This window comes from Protopterus annectens, chromosome 3.part0 (genome assembly GCF_019279795.1).
Source record: "Protopterus annectens isolate FY-2018-M chromosome 3.part0, PAN1.0, whole genome shotgun sequence".
In the NCBI taxonomy this organism is placed as follows: domain Eukaryota; kingdom Metazoa; phylum Chordata; order Ceratodontiformes; family Protopteridae; genus Protopterus; species Protopterus annectens.
Window position 1 is genome coordinate 81,396,543 of NC_056731.1, and position 21,466 is coordinate 81,418,008.

Genomic DNA, 21,466 nt, shown 5'->3' on the forward strand with positions numbered 1-21,466 from the left:
AGTAACACTAATGACTGAAACTAGTGACAACTATAAAAAGCTAGTAGCTGTACTCCATAAGATTTGTGCTCTGGATGCTTTTACCAATTAAGTTTACTCTCGGAAACTGTTTTTCTATATGAAAAGTGTTACTGTCAAAGTATGTGGTTCTTCAGACATGCTTTCAGTTTTTCTGTATTTTGCAACATATAGACGTTAATGATTTTTATTTACTTGTTAGTCATTGTTTGTTTTATTTTTGCTTTCCGTTTGATCAATGTAAGTTTTATTTTTCTGGTTATTTTTGAAGATTTTGTTATTCATAGATTTCTGAAGATAATGCTTCCATCTGTGATTAAATGCATCCATCCATCCGCAACCCCTTTTTCCTATTTTGCATATGGGGTTGGGTTTTCACTTCATCAGTGACAATTATCTAAAGCCAATGTTTACACCACTGAGTGGCTAGCCCTGCTGTTGTAGTTCTTCCGCACTACACACTCACACCTAAAAGTTGCAATAAATTTTAAACTCATTGAATGAACATTTTCATAGATGTTATGGATTTTATTTTTTTCTTTCCTAGGGATTACAGCCTGTCAATACACCAAGATACATGTACTTACGTAATTAGACAATAACTTAAAATAAATTACATTCTGTGTGTATCGACTCCTTATTAAAATATTGAGGTAAAACTCACCAAAATATCATATTTGAATTAAAATTGAACTTCACAGGTGTAACTATAGGAACTAAAAAGTATTCAGTTTGAAGCACTGTGTTGATATCTGAGGGGCCAGATTATCTGTAGTTCTAACTGAGATTTCAGATATCTAGGTTTGTACAATGATATCTATTTCCTTGATATGCTAGTATAACTGTAGCAGCTAGTATAATGTCTTCAGTGTGGAAGACAGAAAAATGTTTTGACATTCCTCTGAAGCAGCACAGTGTATTTTATTTTCTGAAAGACATGTTCAGTGACAGTGTCATTCAGGAGAAATGTTCTAAATTTCTCCAGAGCAGTAAAATCAGTCTGACAGGTGGCAGGCAGTCTGTGATATCAGATCTGAAAAATAATATTATTTTTTTCTACTCTGTTCATATCAGTTTATATGTCATTTCTGTGTCTCAACAATGTTGATGTCATATGTGTAAAATGTTTTTGCAATGGGAAATTTCAAAAGACAGAGCACATGTACCAAGGAAGGTGTTTCCCGCTCTACAGAATCAATGTTCATGTACACAGTCAATGTGGAAAAACATTGACTAGCACGGATGTTATCCTTCTAGAGTTATCAGAACTATATCAGTCTCTTAACAACTGCACAAGTCTGTTTAACATTACTGTATTTACTGCCAGTCTGCTGTTTCGGTGTCATTGTGTGTGTGTGTGTGTGTGTTTGTGTGTGTGTGTGTGTGTGTGTGTGTGTGTGTGTGTGTGTGTGTGTGTGTGTGTGTGTTTACAGGTTAATTTTGTATGATGAGACACCTGGCATCATCCTTCTTCATTAAGGCATGCATAATTGTTTTCTTTTTTTTTCATAATTCCAGTATCACATTTTCTTTAACTGCAGTGTGATGTGTTGTATGAGCCAGTGGTGCACCTTTGTTTGTTTGTTTGTTCGTTTGTCTTTTTCTTTAATCACAGAAGTGAAACTCAAATTCTGTTAACTCGATTGGGCACAGGTACCCAGAGACATACATACTGCATACTGCATTCTTAGAAAAATGGTAAAATCTGAGGTATATGTATGATGAGCGAAAGTTTTTGGCAAAGAATCAAACATTGGCTTTTTACCAGAAGGGCACTGTTTCATCAGCATCCTGTCTGCATTTTTATATAGTTTGAACATGCATAGCAAATCATCTTTTTCTTTTTTGACAAAAAGAAAAGTGTTGATTGTAAATATGTAGAACAAGAAATGTCATCTGTAGCACATCAAAATACCCAAAAAAGCAAAAGTCAAACAAATTCTTCCTACACTGTAAATTTAATCCGATTACGTGCTTTCATCTTTTCTAATTTTATTTATTTTACATTTGTTAATGGGGAAATTCCGACTGGATACAGATCCATTTTCAGCAGAGGCCTGGGGAGAAAAGCTCCAGGTGTACATAACTACATTACTAATTACTAGTATAATTACAGTAAAAAAGTATTACAGTGAAATTACAAAAACTGAAATTTTAAAATATGTATAGATGGGGACAATTTCAAGTCACATATTCATTTTAACAATATATATAGGCAGGTACAATTTTAAGTCACAAAACTAAGTTGACTTTAACAACTAGATCTCAAAATTCTACCACACAAATTCATTTATATTTGCTTCTGAAAAACGAAGATGTAAGATTTGTATCCTCTTTCCTTAAATTACAGGTGGCTGGAGTATATTGGTCACGTAGTGTTGTTTTCTGTGTACTAGACAACTTTAAAAATCAAGTGTGATAAAGGGGCATTCATAAAATTGTATGAAGGGTAAATCAAGCCTGAAAATAGCGACACACCTCCAAAAAGAGGTACATTATGTGTGGGAGTAAATTAAGCCTGAAAATAGGATAATTCCTCCCAAACACTGGCAGGTGAGAGTTATGAAAGGTCCTAATAACAAAAGATACGGCTCATACTTTGTAAAGGCCACCAGTGTGAAGAGCTAGTAAAGGAAAGTAAAAATACTTCACAGTGCAGGTAAACTCAAAAGTCTGCTTCTGTCTCTGTTAAGCCTGGTTGGTTAACCATCAGTCACTGTAATATGGTGATGTTCCTACTAGTCACAGTTATCTTGTCTGAACTAGTTAGCAACATTCCTTTCTCTTTTGATAACTGTTAAAACATGTAGCAGTTAAGAACTGGAAAATAAGTTCTCTCTCTTTTCCTTTGTAGCAGTAGAAACAGATAACTATACTCACTCACTCACTCACTCACTCACTCACTCACTCACTCACTCACTCACTCACTCACTCACTCACTCACATTCTCTCCAGCAGTAAGAATAAGTAGAAAAAACGTTTGTTCTTTTCTTTCTCTTTACAGAAACAGGAACAAGTAATAAACCGGTTTGTTCTTTTCTCTCTACTGCCATGGCACTGGCAGCCATACCTGTGCAAGAGAGAAACAACAAACGGGTGAGAGTTCAGTGACTTTCTGTCAAGTTTTCCCCTGACAAATAGAACAACAAATTAAGGAAAACAAACAGCAGTTTCACTGTGGGGATCTCTCTGATAGCCAATGGGAAGCTCCAGGTGAAGCAGCTATTCCAAAATAAGATCTCTTGTGTAACAGCGGTACTTGCAGTAGTACTTAATGTAGTCTTTGCATGAAACTGAACATGCAGATAACAAAATGGCATTTACTTGACAATCATTAGGGACAGCACTTAGGCAAATTTTAATTCTCTTACCTCTGGCTCAGGCAGGCAATGTTGAAAAGAATGATAAAAATAAAACCTCTTGCTGCTAATACAGTTTCAAATCAATACAGAAACATTTTACCAAATAATTTCTAGTGTATTCCATTAACCAAACAGGACACCATGGATCATGAATTCATACCAGAGAGCCAAAAGCTCTATTATCTCCTTACTATGTCTGTAGGAGCTGTTGTTTCCAATCCTGTTAGTCAAGGTACACATCTCCTGATAAAAGTTTACCCTTCTGTCCCCAGAATCCCTTTCTGTCCCCCAGAATTATCCAGACTCTTTTTTTGCACTTTACAAGACTTTTCTTAGTCTCCATAACTTTCTGCCATATTGCTATAACTATTGGTTTTATATGTAGGCATCTACCCCCTAAATATAATTACCTGCACAGCAGCTGAGAGCTTAATTCCCAACTATGCTAGGATTTTATCTGCCTTATATTCTTACTCCTGACTGAAGGTATTACCTGACAGATACCTTTTGGCATCACATCTATGCAGCTTGACTCCACCAACTTTGAGCTAATGGGGAGTTCTTTTAGCACTCCCTGAACAGAGCATCCACATTCTGGTGTTGCACACCAGGCTGTTGCTAAATCATGAATCTTAATGGCCGACTGACATTGCACTGCTTCTGATGATGAAGCCATTGGAGGAGGAGGGTGGAATCTGACAAGAATGGACTCCCTGACAGTAGGTAATACCTACGGATTCTTAGAGTGCACTAATTGCTAGGCATTCACACTCAGTGATTGATTACCTACTCACTGTCTTAGTTAGCTTGTTACTTATGCATGAAACTTGGGGTTCCTCAGTAGCAAATTGCTGGGTAAAGACTGCTCCAAGCATAGTGTTGGTGGGGTTTCAAATCTTTATCCATGAATCTTTGAAATGCAGCTGTGGCTATATGGAGACCAAAGGGTAACACAGAGTACTGCAAAATGTCCCCTGTAATGGAAAAAGTTATTTTCATCTCGGAGTGCTAGTGCAGAGGGATTTTAAAGTGCTCTGATAAAGTTTAGGGCAGTACATTATCAAGCCTTCCCCATATACTCACCCAGTTTGTCCACCCAAGGAATGGCATAGTTGTCAAACTTTGAACTGCTATTCCATTTTCAGAAATTGCTATAGAACAGGATAGTACTGTGCAACTTTGGTACCAAATTGATGGAGCTGTTCAATTCCATATTTGATTCATCAGTTACTGTACTGGCTTCCCTTCTAAAATTGAACATCTTTTTTTTTCCCTCATATATTGTCTGTTTTTGACCTTTAGAGATTTCATAAGGCCTGAGATTCACCTTCTTTACTGGCAGCATTACAATGCAGTTGATAATAAGAGGGGTTTGTACCAGCAAGACTGAAAAAAAATGTCTTTGTTCCGCATGAGGAATTCAAAGGCTTTTTACTTCTGTGTATTACAGAGGGTGTCATTCTGAATTACTAGAGGAATTCGGGCACTCTGATTGTCTTGCTCCTTGCTGACTGGGCTCCGTCTTACTTCTATCACATTGATCCTTGGATCTTTGCATACCTATGTTTGAAGCACTATTTTGGCACTTTTTTTTACCCTACTTACATTTCTGAAGAATTTTGCATGACCCTTGACACAGCTAGAATGTATTTTTACTGGTTGGGACCAGGAATAGAACTCAATCCCATATCTAAAATTCTCTGTTGTGAACATTCATGTTATGTGCTCCTTGTCAGCTAGAGTCTTTTCCACATGTTTTCTTATTAAGTGCAGTGCTGTTTAGATTTTTTTTCCTGAATACTGTTGTAGTTTTCACTACATTTCTACAAGATATTTCTTTTTCTTTGCAGTTCTCCTTGTCAACATCTAATTGTCCCCCAGGCCATGGATGCTTGAGGAATATCGCTTACAGAAAATATATGATATAATAACAAGTGCAACCTTTTTTTTCCATCAGTTTCTATTACCTTTTTAACAAAGATTTTAAGATTATGTTGAAACTTGTTATTAATATTTATATTTGTAGTGGTACACTTAGGTCCTCAGTTATTTGACTTGAAAGGCTCGGACCAAGTGTTTCATGATCTTTAAAGTGAATGGGGTGCTATGGTCCATTAAAACTTCCATGTGCATCCCCTCGTTTGAGAACAAGGAACCAATTCTCTGGTTATGACCTCTGAATTTATAAAGGAGTATGACCCCAGGAAAATTGGTAGCATAGTCTATTATAACTAAGATGTATTTATTACCATGTGGACCTGACCAGGGAACCCATAATATCCATAGTGATCCATTTGAAGGAGGTCGTTATTATGGGCATTAGTACCAATGGGTTCTTAAATCCAAGACTGGGAGCATTCTTTTGACATACTACACAACTAGCACAGACATAATTCCTGTCGAAGAAAACTGGTTTAGTATCCAAGCTATGTTTTTTCCATCCCCAGATGGACACCTAAAATGTGACTGAGAGCCATCTTCATTCTCTGGCTCTCACTACTTAGTAGAGTAAGTCATTCTGTGACTCAAACTATGGCTAGAGAGGACAAAAGACTTGCACGAGAGTCTGATTCCACTATATTAACAATGTCCTCATGTGCCTAGCATACAGCCTCACCTCCCCAATGAGTCTTTTTTTTTCAATTTCATCAGCTAGTTGCAATTTCTAGCAGATCAGGCTGTTCCTTTTTGGTATCCATGTAAGTGGATGGTCTGCCTTCTTATTCCACTAAGAGAGACACAGGGACCCCTATACCCCTTTCTTCCCAAAGGAGGGCAAATTCAGTGTTTATCTGTCTCATCCTTCTCCCTGTCCAAAGGGTCATGCTTTTCAAATTATTTTATGTCTTCTAATAGGTTAGCTTTCCTTATCCCTTTATTTACTATTGGGAGTACCTCACCTTTTTGTTATTTATTTATTTATTTGTTTATTTTACTCTTTCTCACTCTGTTCTGAATTTCATGGGGGCCTGCACTTCATCATTACCCATTCTATTTCTTTATTGCCATTCTGTCTCTCTTTGTAGACATTTATCCATATTCTGTTATTACCTGGTTCATCTACAGTTACTGGGATCTGAGTTTTACTTCATTCCAGCTAAACTTTTAAAGGATTAAGAATTTCCCACCACTTGGTAGGAGAGACCCTTCTAGCCTCCAGGTAGTTTTCCCCTTCCTATCCCCCCATTAATTATTTAAAATGAGAGAGGTCTTTCCTTATAATTATGTTATGGTTGAGGTAAGGCACTATCACAACTGGATCAGCTAGATGTAATACTGTCCCAAGCATGTGATTGGGTAGAGCCTTCTTCCTCCATAATTGCAAATGACTTCTATGATTTTGGGGGTCTAGGCCTTAATTTTAAAATTTTGTGAGCTCTAACTTGTGTGACCATGCTACCAATATCTAGCAGCCCTTGTAGCTATTGACTATTATCCTGGACCATATACTTTGTTAGCTTGGTTGTAGACTGATAACAAAAGGCTGTTTTTACCACCTTTGTAGTAGTACAATCACATTTTTTGACCTCCTGTTCTCCCTTTGTGAGGCTGGTTGATTCCTGAAGCTAAAAATGAGGGAGAAAGGATACTCCACACCTTGGGTGTCCACGAACAACTCAGGTACTATCTTGACAGAAATAAACCTTTCAGATTTTAAGATCAGTTGGACATTTCTTGTGAAGGTAAGAAGAAGGGGCAACCTGTGTCAAAAGAGACTGTTAACAAATGGTTGTCTCAGGCTACTATCCTTTGTTACCTTCACCCCAACAAAACTATTCCCAACAGGGACAAGGCCCACTTTTCCAGGGCCTTGGCTTCACTTGTGTTTTTTTGGAAAGGGTTAGATTCTTGATGTATTCTAGAAGCAGCAGCTTGGTCCTGTATGCACACATTTATAAGACATTACAAGCTTGATTTCTTCTCTAGGTCTAGGCCTAGAGCAGGCTTTGAAAGACCATTTTCCAGGAGTTCCTGGACCCCTCCCTTTTCACCACCCAAATGTAGTAAGGGTAATCTACTCATATAGCTAACACTACTGCAGGAATGATCAATATCATAAGCACAGTACAGCTGTAAACTTACCATAACAGTAGGTGTTTGAATGATCACTGCTGCAGTTGCGTCTCCCTCCCTCCATCCTCCCTGCTTATTGGTGTGTTACTTATGCCAATTTCTGAATACTTATTTATTGTTGTTCCTAGCATTGTCCTTTCAGGGCTCAGCATCCCTCTTTCTGTTGACATGAAAGCTCTAAAGGACATGGCACCCAAACCTGTCTTTTTAGTCAGCTCACTTTGAGCTGACTGAAGGTTTGGGTACATAGAAGGTGCTCTGAAGCTTTGGAAGTTAGTCAGCAATTATATCCTTGGCAGGATATAACCCATATAGCTAAGGTTACTGCAGCAGTGATCATTCAAATATCATCTGTTATGGTAAGTTTACTTACACAACTGTACTTTCCCATCATGATCTTACCCCACATATACTTATAAAGTTTGCTACTTTGCTCTTCTTGTAATTAATTTGTAATCCAACTTTACTGACCCATTTTCTTATACTAGCTACATACCTATTTAAGTATTTGCACAACCAGTATTTACATTCTGTGTAGTATAAACACTCACAAGGAACAATAGGCGGAACTGTTTGACTTTAAGGTCAGTTTAAATTCTCACTTTATCCACCAGTTTTAAGAAACTGGATGGGGACAATATTTCTTCAGGTCAGAGAAATCTATTACAGGGAAATAAAATAATATCAATCATTTAAAATGCTAGGACTCACAATGTCCTGAAATCTGAACTTATGTACTATGTCTGAGATTGTCATTTCTTGTAATATTTCATTTTTCCATGGAAAGGCAATCTCAGAGTTGGTATATATGTTTGTTGGGTGTTGTGGACTTGCCTCCCATATCACAGAACATAAGAAGTCCAGAGTCCCCCCTGGAAAAACAAGTTAAAAGGAACAGACGTTCAATATTAGCTCTCCTCCTATATATTTTCTTTCAATCCCTTAGGACTTAGCATTAGAAGTCCTGACATTTCAATAGTGACCCTAATATAATGCTAGTCTAACAGCAAAATGTGGAACTGAGTTTTCTATAGCACACCTCTGTGACCTTCTAGACAATGAAAATGAAACAAACGTTTCACAGTACAAAACAAAAGTCTACCATTTTCTTTGCACAGGTGGCCAATCAGCAGTCAGTTTAGTGGGCAGATGCTGACACCACCTACAGATATCTTGTCAGGGCCAGTTAGCAACAACTCTTTTTATTTTGGTGGTAGCATGAATATGCAACAATTCAAAATGGCAAAACAGTTCTCTCTCTCTTTTCTTTTGAAGTAGTAGAACAATTATCAGTCTGTTCCCTCTCTTTCTTTGAAATTATGCTACAAGTAAAAACAGTGGTCTCTCTCTCTCGTTCTTTATGTTTCCTTGTTTGCAACAGTAGGAATGACTGCATATCTCTCATCCTCTTAGCTCCAGAAATCTGGACAAAGCCTAAAATAATGGGGGATAAAGGCCAAAAATAGGGACAGATTTTAAATGTTGCTCTTATAAATTTAGAAGTTGATAGAATAATAGGGTTTGTGTTAGCATGTATTTTCTGAAGTATATGAAGTCTGAAACTCAAATGTATGCCACTTAGTGACATTAATCCTCAGTGATTTGCCAGAAAACCTCAGATTTTACAAGGAGCAGACTAGAAATATAACAAAAATCTGGGCATTCTGCAAAAATATAGACAGGTGAGAGGTATGGGAACAAGAAAACTACAGTTTGGTTTCCTCTCTCTACTTGAAGCATTAAGAACAAGTTAAAAAAAGTTTGTTTTCTCATATATGCTGCCATAATAGCAGCAGCCTGTCCTGCACAAGCAACAAGGAAGAAACAACAGTCATACAAACAGGCAAGAGTTCAGTTACTTCGTGTTAAAATTTTTCCTGACAGTCATAAAAACTAAACCACAGAACACAAATATCAACAGCTTCTCTCAGATCTCCCTTAAAGCCAACAGAAAGAACTAGGTGAAGCAACACTTCTAAATTCTAATTACTTGCATAACAGGCAGTCATTCCTTGTATATTTGGATGAAACTCTATGTGAGGATGATGTAAAGTACAGTTGTGTACACATACCATAAATGTAGATGTTCGAGTGTATTCACTGTTGCAGTCATTACATTTGGGTAATCTGCTGGCAGATTGCCCTGAGTCGGCCTGATTAACAAAGTCTTGGGTCCTGCATCAGTTGCTGTCCCTTCTTCTATGACGTCAGGTCATCAGGGGTATAAAACATGCAGCCAACGACACTACATCAGTTTTTCTTGTCCCAGATGTCAGGTGCCCCCCAAATGGGGAGAAAAATATGCAAGTAATTAAAAATACAAAAATATATACCTCCAAACAAAAGCAAACACACCAAAAAGGCTTTTAATTATAATAAAAGGAAATAGAGGCATAGTAAGAGAAAAACAGGGGGCTGGAGGTTAAGGTAACCAGGACTACAACCGTGAATACATTCGAACATCTACATTTATGGTAAGTGTACACGACTGTACTATGTTCTTCGTGTTTCACTGTTGCAGTCATTATATTTGGGTAGATTCCCAAAGCTATGGTTGGGAAGCTGGATTTATACAACATTAGGACCATCTATAAGGCCCTCCAGAACAGCAGTGCAAAGGCAGCTCTAGATTTAGAGAAAATTGGTAAGTGATAATGGTTGGTGAAAGTATGAACTGAACTCCAGGTAACAGCTTCTAAATTATCCCTGGTAGGAACACCTCTGAGAAAGGCTGTGGAAGTAGATGCAGTCCTGAGGGAATGGGATCTGATCCCCTGGGGGATAGGTTTTCCATGGTGCTTATAGCAGAAATGAATACAATGGCTTATCCATTTAGAAATGGTTTGCTTTGAAATAGCCTTTTCCTCTGCTCGTGCAGCAAATGCTACCAGCAGTTGTTCAGATTTTCTTCAAGATTTAGTCCTGTCCAAGTAAAATCTAAGCTGTCTGTGTACATCCAATATATGCAGAATCTGCTCTCCCTTGTTCTGTGGTTTGGGAAAGAAAGTTGGCAAATGAATGGACTGATTAAGAGCCACACTGGATACCACCTTGGGCATGAAGGAAGGATTGGTCCTGAGTGACACCCTGACCTCATGAAAGATGATGAAAGGCTCCACTGCCACAAGGGCCTGTAATTCAGAGATCCTTCTAGCTGAAGTGACTGCTAAAAGGAAAGCTGTTTTCCAGGAAAGAAATTTTAAGTCTGCAGTAGCAGCTGGCTCGAAAGGAGGTAGAGTGAGTTTCTCCAATACAAAATTAAGGTCCCAGGCAGGGGTTGGAGCTCTCCTGGGAGGTCTCAAGTTTTTGGCCCCTCTGAGAAACTACTTTAGCAGAGGATGAGAGAAAAGGGGGGTTCTGTGTTGTAATGAGCTGAAATGGCTGAGGCATGGATTTTTATGGAAGAAAAAGACAGGCCCTTGTGAAGCATCTCAGTAAAGTATAGGAAAATCTGACGTAAATTGTGCGCTGCTGTGCTCATCCCTTGAGATTGATTCCAGACACAGAATCTTTTCCATTTGTCAGCATAAGATTTTCTAGTACTAGGTCTTCTCTCCTCCAAAATGACATCCATTACAGATTTACTGAGGGATGCTAAGGGGAAATTTAAATGATTAGCCAAGCTGCAAGATTCAATGTTTGGAGCTGAGGGTGCAGAATTTGGTTCTCCTGCTGAGACAGTAAGGAAGGTGTCTGAGGCAGATGCCATGGAGAAATTTGTGTCAGACTGCGTAGGAGTGGGTACCATTGTTGGCGAGGCCAGTCTGGAGCAATCAAAATAATTTTGGTTTGGCCTGTTTGACTTTTAGTAGAACTTTGGAAAGCAGAGGCAGAGGGGGAAAGGCATAGACTGAGGTTTTTCCAGCTGATGGACAGAACATCCACTTTCCAGGCTTTTTTGTGAGTAGTTCTTGTGCAAAGGTTGTCCAACTGGTAGTTCTGGGGTGAGGCAAAAAGATCTCTGTCTGCACTCCCCCATTTGCGTGTCAACATGTTGAAAATCTGTGGTTCCAGTTTCCATTCATATGGGTCCATGAGATTTCTGCTTAGTTCGTCTGCCAGAATATTCAACTTCCCCTGGCAGGAATTGAGCTTGTAGTTGTACTTGGTAGCTCAAGGCCGTGTTCCACAATGCCATGGCTAGTCTGCAAAGGGGGTAGGAATGAGTACCCTCCTGCTTGTTTATCTAACACATAACTGTGGTGTATTCCGTCTGTACCATTATTTGTCCTGAATGAAGGTAGTCCTTGAAGGCTGTCAGTGCATACTGTGCAGCTAGCATTTCTTTTTGATTGATATGAAGGTGCATTTGTTTTGAGGTCCAATGTACTTCCCTGCCAGATGAGCCCACCATGCATAGTCTGATGCATCTGTAGTTAGGGTTTGGGTGGCAGGGGGTGGTGTGAATGGCAGTCCCTTGTTTTGGTGACAGGCCTCTGCCCACCATAGGAACTCTAGCTGCAGGCAAGGTATGGTAGGAATCATTGTTTCCAGGCTGTGATGATGTTGACTCCATAAACTTTTTAATTACCACTGAAGTTTCCTCATATGCAGTCTTGCATATAGAATTAGAAGAATGCAGGAGGTCATGAACCCCAAGACTTGCAGTATTTGTCATGCAGATAGCAGGGTTTTTTTGGCCACCTGTTTGAAGTAAGTCACCAAATGAATTTGATTTTCTGGAGAAGGAAAGCCATCTGGGCAGTTGTATTCAAGCTTGCACTCAGGAATGTAATTTTTTGAGAGGGTACCAGTTGTGATTTATTTTTGTTTATGGTGTACCCTAGACAAGTTAGAACCCATTTTACAAACACCAGATGTTTTAGAAGAATGTCCTTGTTTTCTGCCTGAATTAGACAATCGTCCAGGTATGGATATAGTTGAATATTTCTTTGCCTGCAGAATGCAATTACTGGAGCCAGGCATTTGTAAATACCCTCGGCGCAGTAGATAAGCCAATGGGTAGTGCAGAGAACTGGTAATGCAAGTAGCCCGCTTTGAAGCATATGTATCTTCTGCAGGTTTCCCTGATTGGGATATGCAGGTAAGCCTCTTTTAAATCTAGAGTTGCCAACCAGGCATCTTTGCCTAGCATAGGAAGTAACTGGTGAAGAGTCAGCATCTTGAATTTTGGAATGTCAAGAAAGGTGTTTAGAGTAGACAGGTCCAGAATTGGACGCCATGATTTATTTTTTTCTGGGTACCAGAAAAAGTCTGGAATAGAAACCTTGTCCCTTTTCCTCTTCTGGTACTAGTTGAATTGCCCCCATGTTTAGGAGGGAAAGTACTTGTTTCTGAGCCTCTACCCACTGATTTGGGTGGGGGCAGGTCTGGCCACCTGTTTGGAGTTGGCAACGTGTGGAAATGAAATCTGTATTCCTCGGACACTATATTTAAAACCCATTTGTCCTGGGTTATAAGTTGCCAGTTTTTTGCATGAAGAGCCAGTTTCCCCCCCAAAGGGGTGGCTAAGAGATAAGTGCTTGGTAATATTAAAGGAAAGTCACTGAGACTGTTTACCATAGGGATTTGGAAGTGGAGGCACCCCATTGCTTAGTTCTGAAAGTCCCTTGCGACTGAAACCTGGTGCTTTCGGAATACCTAGGTTTGGCTTGAGTGGCTCTGGAAGTAAATGGAAAGGACCAGTTCTTAGTAGGCCAGTGCCTACTAAATCTTGGAGGTTGTACTTGTAAGAAATCTTTCACAGTTTGCATAGATTTAGCTTTATCTTCCATCTTTTTTAAACCTTTTTCAGCCTTATTGCCAAACAGATGGTCCTGCTGCAAAGGAGCATCCAACAATTTTGCTTTAACATGATCAGGCAGAGAGTGTTCCTTAAGCCAAGCATGCCTTCTTGTCACAGATCCAGTTACAGCAGCCCTGCAAAAAGCCTGCAAAGAATCAAAACCACATTGCAAAGTATGTTTTCCAACTTGTTCAGCTGAATGCAATAAATCCTGTAAATCCTTATTTTCCACACAGTCAGAAATCAACATAATTTTCTGTTTAAGCAGTCCCATGATATGCTGTTGATATTTTAGCATATGGAATTGACAGTTTAAAGCCCTTATTGCCAAGGTTGCAGAAGTATAAACCTTTTTACCCCATCTATCCAGCACCCTGGAGTCTCCCCTTGGGCCCCTGAGAAATGGTTTCAGGGTCTGCAACAGGATTTTTGAAAAGGAATTTGTTGGAGTCAGGAACCCTATAGTATCTGTCTGGTTTACAAGGGGCCAGAGGCAGGGAATCAGGAGCCATACTGGATTTTGAAAACACATCATCAACAATGTCTAGTACAGGAGGTATAGCCAAAGGCCTATGCTGAGGAAGAAGAAAGAAATCCCTAAGCCTCTTTTTGGATTCAGAAAAATCCTGACTTTCCCAGTGGAAATGCTCCCTTAAGGTACGTAAAGTTTCCCCAAAAGAAAAATCCTCAGGGGGAGAGGCAGAAGGAATGGAATCCTCTGCATCAGAGTCCTCATAAGTAGGTATGGACAAATCCAGTTCATTAGAAGAGTCAGTAGAAACAGTCGTGTTCAGAAGATTCATAGTCAGATTCAGTCCTAGGCCTCTTAGGGGAGGGGGTTGACTACCCCTGATCAGAGTAATTAAATCTTCAGCCATTTTGATGATTTGCTTTTTAGGCATAGGGGCCTGGACATGTGGCCTGGGCGTCATTTTTTTAGACATAGACCAAGATTTTGGCCTTAATATTGAAGGTAGTGTTGGTTTAATATGCAAGTCTGTAGGCCTGAATACACCCTCAGAAGCCGGTGCTTGCACAGCAGCTCTGGACCCATCCAAGGTAGAGACATCCATGGGTTTCATAGGTGAAACAGCTTGCGGCATACTGGACTCCAAATGGGTCTCAGTAGAGGCCTGTGAATCAGAAGTAGTGGGTATCAAGGACTGCAAAAGTGCCTCACCGAGTACCGGCGAACTGGCGACTGGCTTAGGAGAAGCATTGTCGGCAGTTTTGGACCTCAACGGCCTGTGCTGGAAGTAGATATACCACTACAGATTTCTGGCCGGTGAAAATATTCTGGCTAACAGGCCGGAAATCTTATCCAAACCTATAGAGGTTGTTGAGTGACAATTATTTCAAGAATGGATAGTGTGTTTTAATTTCTGACTTATATGATCATCTGGGACTGATGGTGATACACCGTGGCACCTTGTTGGGGTGTTTATATATCATCATTTAAAGTATCAAACAATTTTTCTTGTTTAAAGATGTGGACATTATTTGAACACAGTAAGGTATTTAAAGAACGGATTTTGGCCAATTGATATTCATGACATTTTTGTGTTAGGAAGTACAAGCGCCATTTTCTCGTGAAGAATTTTGGCAATTGTTTTAATACTCTGTATCAAATTCATTTTGGAAGGTATTTACACTATTATCTTGAATATTGAACAGAGGGGGTCATTTGTTGTTGTTTATTATATATAATTTTATGGCTATTGAGGTTTGTCCTTTGATAGCAAGGTAATTTATAAGAGTCCTATTAGAATATATGCACATTGTTATTAGGGATGAACTCATGTATGTTTTGTTCATGGGTTTGGGCAACATTTTCTTTTGATGAATATCACAAAAAAGGAGGCTTTATAATTGCATTTATTGCTAAATAGAATATATACAAATAACAATATAAGTAACGGTGAAACTGATTCAGGCAAGATTTTGTTGGTTGCCTGTATTCAGATCATACATATATGTATATAGGCACAAATAGTTGGACACGAATTGTTCAATTTTTGATAATATGTTTTTGGAAATTGCATAAACACAAGGTGAAGATTGTTCCAACCATATTTATAATAACTGGTGGCAAAACATATTTGTATTTGCTATAATGTTTAGCTGTTTATGTTTCACATGATTTTACCCCTGCTTTTGAGAATGTGTGTCCTTTCTAATTTTCAATGTGTACAAAGATAATTCACTTTATGCAATCTTGGGTGGAAGGACATCAATAGTCAGGTGGTTATATGCTTTTTGGTAGTGGTGAGGTCATGTTCTTCTCCTTTTGGATCTAATTATAACTTACTGGGGACCTGTAGGAAGTTGCCTTTCCCATATAGATATCTCTAAGTTTTTGAATAAGTAAATTTGGTGTACTTTTCCAGGCTTTGTATCAAATAAGTATTATTTACCCTCGGATATCATTGATCAGGGTCATCTGACCATATAGGGCAGGTTTAGGGCTTATTGTCATGGATCTCCAAAGGATTCTGCAGGGTTTGTGTGCAGATCAAGATGATATAAAAGTTTTTGGTATTGGGACTAATATGGATGGAGTCCCTTATGAGAAAGTAGGAGATTCGCATGACGGTGGCAACTTGCTGTTTTACCAACTAAATAAAGAGATGAAAATCTTAAGAACTAATATATGGCACTTGAAATTATTCAAGGCATATAAGAGTAAAGGTATTACTCCACGTGGTTTAAGGGTTAAAATTTAGCCCTTGGTTGGTAAGCCAGATGACCTACTGATGGAGGATTGGCATAAGCCACTATGGCTTTTGTTGATATATTAATGTCCTGTTATCAAAGGACTGTTGAACAAAATATCAAGGATGTGACGAAGACATGTGAGAATATGAAAAAATATGAGGGTATGCCGACTTTTGTGCAAGGCCTAGAAAAATTATCCAAAGATCTTCTCAATTTTGAGAATGGGTTGAAAGAAAATAAGTTACACAAATTTCATAGAGATGTGGAAGATTATGAGAGAGGCAAGCCCTTTGAGTCCCAGAGGGGAGTTAGATTCATTGATAATAATAAGGGTAGATCCAATATCAGAAAGAAAAGACCAAGATCTATACTAAAAAAATCAACACAGGGTCTCAGTACCTCAGGGGAAGAATCATCCATGACTGATACAGAGGGAATTTATATTAGTGACTCTCCTGACTTGAAAAAAGTACTAATTCAGGAGGGCCCTTTAGGAGACAAACCCATAGGGGTGGACATAAGCACAAAGGTGGCAGCCTTGGAAAATCTATTACAGTCAATGGTGAAGTAGGGACCCAATTTTATAATGTACATAACATTTCCTCTTATGTTTTATCAAAGGATGAAAAAAGTCTACTTAATAAAGGTCTAGGGTTTGTTCCTAGTTTTTTGGTAGATGAACATATTTTTGTTTCAGATCTTTTTGCCTTTTGTAGAATCTTGAATTTAAAATTGTTTTTTGGTACATCTAACAATTCTGAAAGATTATCCAAATTTAGTTTTACAAATCTACATTTATGCCACCACTGAATAAATATGTGGGCATTTTTCAGGAAGCCGTCATAAGGAATTTACACTTCAACTTTAGTTCTGCTATGGGTTTTAAACATAATATTTTGAAAGGGGAACAATAAACTTTGAAAAAACCCATATTCTAATTCTGATATAATCATTCTTCCAGCAGATAAAGGTGGGGCTGTGGTCATAATGGATGCCAGTTATTACTGGAATGAGGGAAATGAACAATTGTCCAACCCTCAGAATTATATTAGAATGTCCACAGACCCTACACCTAAATTTAAGGCTGAGAATGATTCATTTTTGAATCAAGCAGTGGAAGAAGGAATTATTGATGTGAAGACACAAGAACAACTCATTGTTCAGGATCCAACCCGACAGTACCTTTATCTCTTGCCCAAAATTCACAAAAATTTGAGTAGACCCCCAGGAAGACCAAGTGTTTCAGGACAGGGGTCTTTAACTTAACCTATTTCTGCTTTTTTGACATATTATCTAAAACCATTATTATCAGGGGTCAGGGCAAGAATCAAGGATACCACAGAGTTTATACAAATCATTTTGGACTCTCAATTGGAACCCAACTGGCTTGATGTTAAATCTCTATATACCAGTATCCCCCATTAGGCGGGATTACTTGCCATAGAATATTGGCTAAATAAAGCCAATTTATATGCACCAGGATTTAACACTCTCCTTACATGTCTTGCAGAACATGTATTGACTAAGAATGTTTTCTATTTCAGGGAGGAATGTTATTGGCAACAGCAAGGAACAGCTATGGGGGCCTCGTTTGCCCCAATTTATGCTGACCTCTTTATGGGGTATGTGGAAGATCAGATTATATATGATGTCATGCATAATATTTACCTTTCAGAGATGGATATATGGAGACATTTTTTAGATGATTGTTGGTTGGTGTGGGGGTGTGGACTATTTGTTAGAATTTTTGGAATACCTTAATTGTAATTGGTGGGGGATTGAATTTACTGTTAATTATCACAGTAATGAGATCAATTTCCTAGATGTTAATATTTTGAGACAGGGGAATGGTACGCTCAAAACGTCAGTATATAAGAAATACCCACAATATAATAATTTATTATATGCAACCAGTTTACACTCCGCACACACCGTCAACAACATTCCTAAATCACAGTTCATGAGAATTAGGAGAATATGTTCTGCAGAGATGGAATTTCAAAATGCTAGGCATGATCTTGAGGGTAGATTTATTAACAGTGGATACAAGAGATCAGTAGTACAAAGGGCCAGTGATTGGGTGGCCAATTGTGAGAGATCCAGCTTATTTGAATATAAAGCTAAAACTCAAAAGGATGGATCAGTAACCATGAGGTTAGTTACAACATTTGGCAGTAATATATATTTAAAACTTCATCTTTTAGTAGTAAAAACACTGGTCAAATTTTTGACATTTCATTTTTTGGAAATTGCATCTCTGATTGGGTTGTCTATTTGGCTACTTGCCAATGTTCTGCCTTTTATGTAGGGCAGACCTCTAGGCAACTAAGGAGTCATATTTCAGAGCATCTGAGTGATTTACGTCATAATAAATGACCAATGCATTGTATAGACATTGCCAGTTACACAAAACTGCTTATTTTAGATTTGTTATTAGTGACCAGGTAAAGGGAAATAGATAAAAAAAAAAGGTTGGCATACTATACTAACCCAAAAGGAAAGAAAATGGATTATTAAGTTGGGCGCCCTATTTCATCCAGGACTAAATGACAAGTTATGAGGTTCATTTTACTAAGGACCTTTATTGGCAACTTTATAAACAACCATATGATATTAATGGAAGTTTGGCTAAAACATTTGATATTATAATTAGAATGTTCATTTTGTTTAATGATTTATATGTATTTGGAGGCTTAAATAGACAAATGGGGGAAGTAATGTCATAACTGGGCATATACAATATGTATAAAAACTGTTCCTGAATTATGAATGTTTCATCACTGAAGAAGGTTTGTTACCAAAACCGGTCTGAAAAGAAGGGAAAGGAATAAAACACTGTTTGCCTCTGAGTGCTGGCTTTTTCTTTTTTGTTTATCTTTTAACCCTTACCTATTCCAGCACTTTACTATAAAAAAAAATCACTACTCAAATTAGAGTTTAGTGCTATGGAGTGCTTTCAGTGTAAAAATCACTAAAGGAAATTGATTTCTTTTGTGATCTTTTGAAGGTTTAGTTTTACAGGTTTTCAGAACTATAAATGTTTGAAATGGTTATCCCGATGCTTTGTATTCAGCATTTAAACACTTATGTAATTCATACTATAATTATACATACTTACATATATATGGATCCCATTCAGAAGCTTGACTTTTCAAACAGTTGAATTTCAAATGGGCAATACCGTATAACTGACTTTTTGAAAAGCTGAACAATAGAAAACAACACAAATCTGCATTTTTACCAGTGGGCAAGCACCCCCCCCACCTCTGCATATTATATATACCAACTCTGAGATCGCACTACATGCGTACATACATACATACATACATATATTGGTCAGTCTGTATTTTTGCATTTTGCAGTTGTGTTTTTCTGAGTGCTTATGAAAATTCAATCTACAAATTCATTAAAGCAATGTAATTTCTAAACGTATAGTGACATTTCATCCATACCATTCTCAGCCCATATGGCATGCACACATATTCCCCTCTCATTTTATGTTAATAATATTAATAATTACATTTTCCCCATTTAGAAACATTTGAAAAGATTCTGTCAATGTCCAAGGGCTGGATTCCAAAACATTTTACACCTGGGCTAAGACAGTGACCCAGTTTTATGGCAGCATTCATGAGGCCTGTGAAGCTGAAAGAATGCATATGGGGAAGCGTAAGTCTGCATTGGCAGACTCATTCCCAAAATATGATTCCAACAGAGCCTGCATTAGTATAAACTGTCAGAATATAGTAACACATTGTGGTAGTTAAGGTGTGACATGAAGGCAAGCCACAGTCTAAATATTTTAACTTGAGACTTGTGCAGTGATGTCTGGCATCTGGGGTACTTCTTTCAACAGTGGCTGCTAATGCAAATATGAGTGTCAACAGTCAGTACTACCTTATTTTGAAATGTGTATGCTGATAGCAGAAAGAGAAAAAGAGAGTTATGTTCCTATACTCTTCATCGCATCTATATTATATTATAATCACACAAATGGACAACACTCGGAACATTGACCACATGAGATCAAAGCTACAAAACACCAACTGCTAACAAAACACAACTAAAACATTCCACCATATACAGGGGCTGACCACCCCCACCTGCTCATTATATATGCCAACTCCAAGATCACACTACAACTAGGGAAAAGACAAAACCCAACTCTACTGCTGTCATGGATGAACTACTACTGCAATACTTCACTGTTTTCCAGTTCTGATGTTGTGTGGTCAATCTTCTGTGTGTCAATCATCTGTGTGATCGATAATATCAGATCCTACCTCTACATAGGTCTACATCATAAAATTGATGGTCTTGACCATATGCAGTTTGACATTCTGTAACAAATAAAAAAACAGCCAAAAATCTACTCTTGCACACCCCCTGAAAATCATGCATACCAGCTCTGAGATTGCACTACCATGGCAAAAAGGGTAAATTCCTGGATCCCCACTGTACTGTGATCTGCATACAAACACACCAACTTTTTGAAAAGTCAATCATATGGTCTAGTCTATATGCAGGTCAACTTTCTGAAAAGATAATAATATGAAAGAGACCCCCTGTACACATGTGAGTTATTGTTGTATTGTAGATTTCCTTGAAAGGTTGCTGTCCCCAAACCACAAACATGCACAAACATACATGGGATTATGCAAAAAAAAACAAAACAGGCTGTTTCACTATATTGTACTTCTCATACTATGTGCAGTGATCCTTGGCAATTCTCTCAACTGCACAGCATATAGCCCCGACACAGTTTTCAGTTACTCTCATATTATAGAGATACTCCTCATTATACACCTTATAATATGCCATACATATGTAATAGATTCCCTTCCACAAAATATTCTCGCATTTCATCATGGTGTGGGTGTGTATGGTAGTACATTCTGACAATAACAAGTACCAATGATGTCAGCCTCCACACACATGAATCATCAGTACACACTGTATGATCAAAGCTTCCTGTGCTTGTAGCATAAGATTCCTCCACCCAGAGGCTGTAACCCTATGTGGAGATAAAACTCCATCACTGAGTAAGTCATCATGTCCTTATTAGTGGATAACCACTGCAGTGTTACCCAGACCATTAATAATCAGTCCATCAGAATGTGTGTAGTAATACCTCTGTCGTCAAAATAAGTTTTTTTCTCTGTAGGATCATAGGAGGTTACTAGGCTAATCACCTACAAGATTACTTACATGGCTAAGAAAACATATTGAGTCTGAAGAGGTTAAAATCACAATAACAGCCTGCTGGAACATGTTGCAGTGTTGAGAAGGAAGACACAATGCTACAGAGATGTTTATCAAGAGCAAATGATATAGAATTTTGGACAGAAGTCTTTATCTTCCCAGGTTATATTCACTGATGTAAGGCAGACACTTTTGTGGATGTAGCTAATACTGCCTTCAAATTTTTGTCTGTAATTTTGCCAGAAGTACAAAAACTTTCTGTGACATAAATATACCTCTCAACCTGTTAATGCAAAAAATATGGATAAAGCTTGACAAAATGTGGGTACAAATAGGGACATATTTTAAA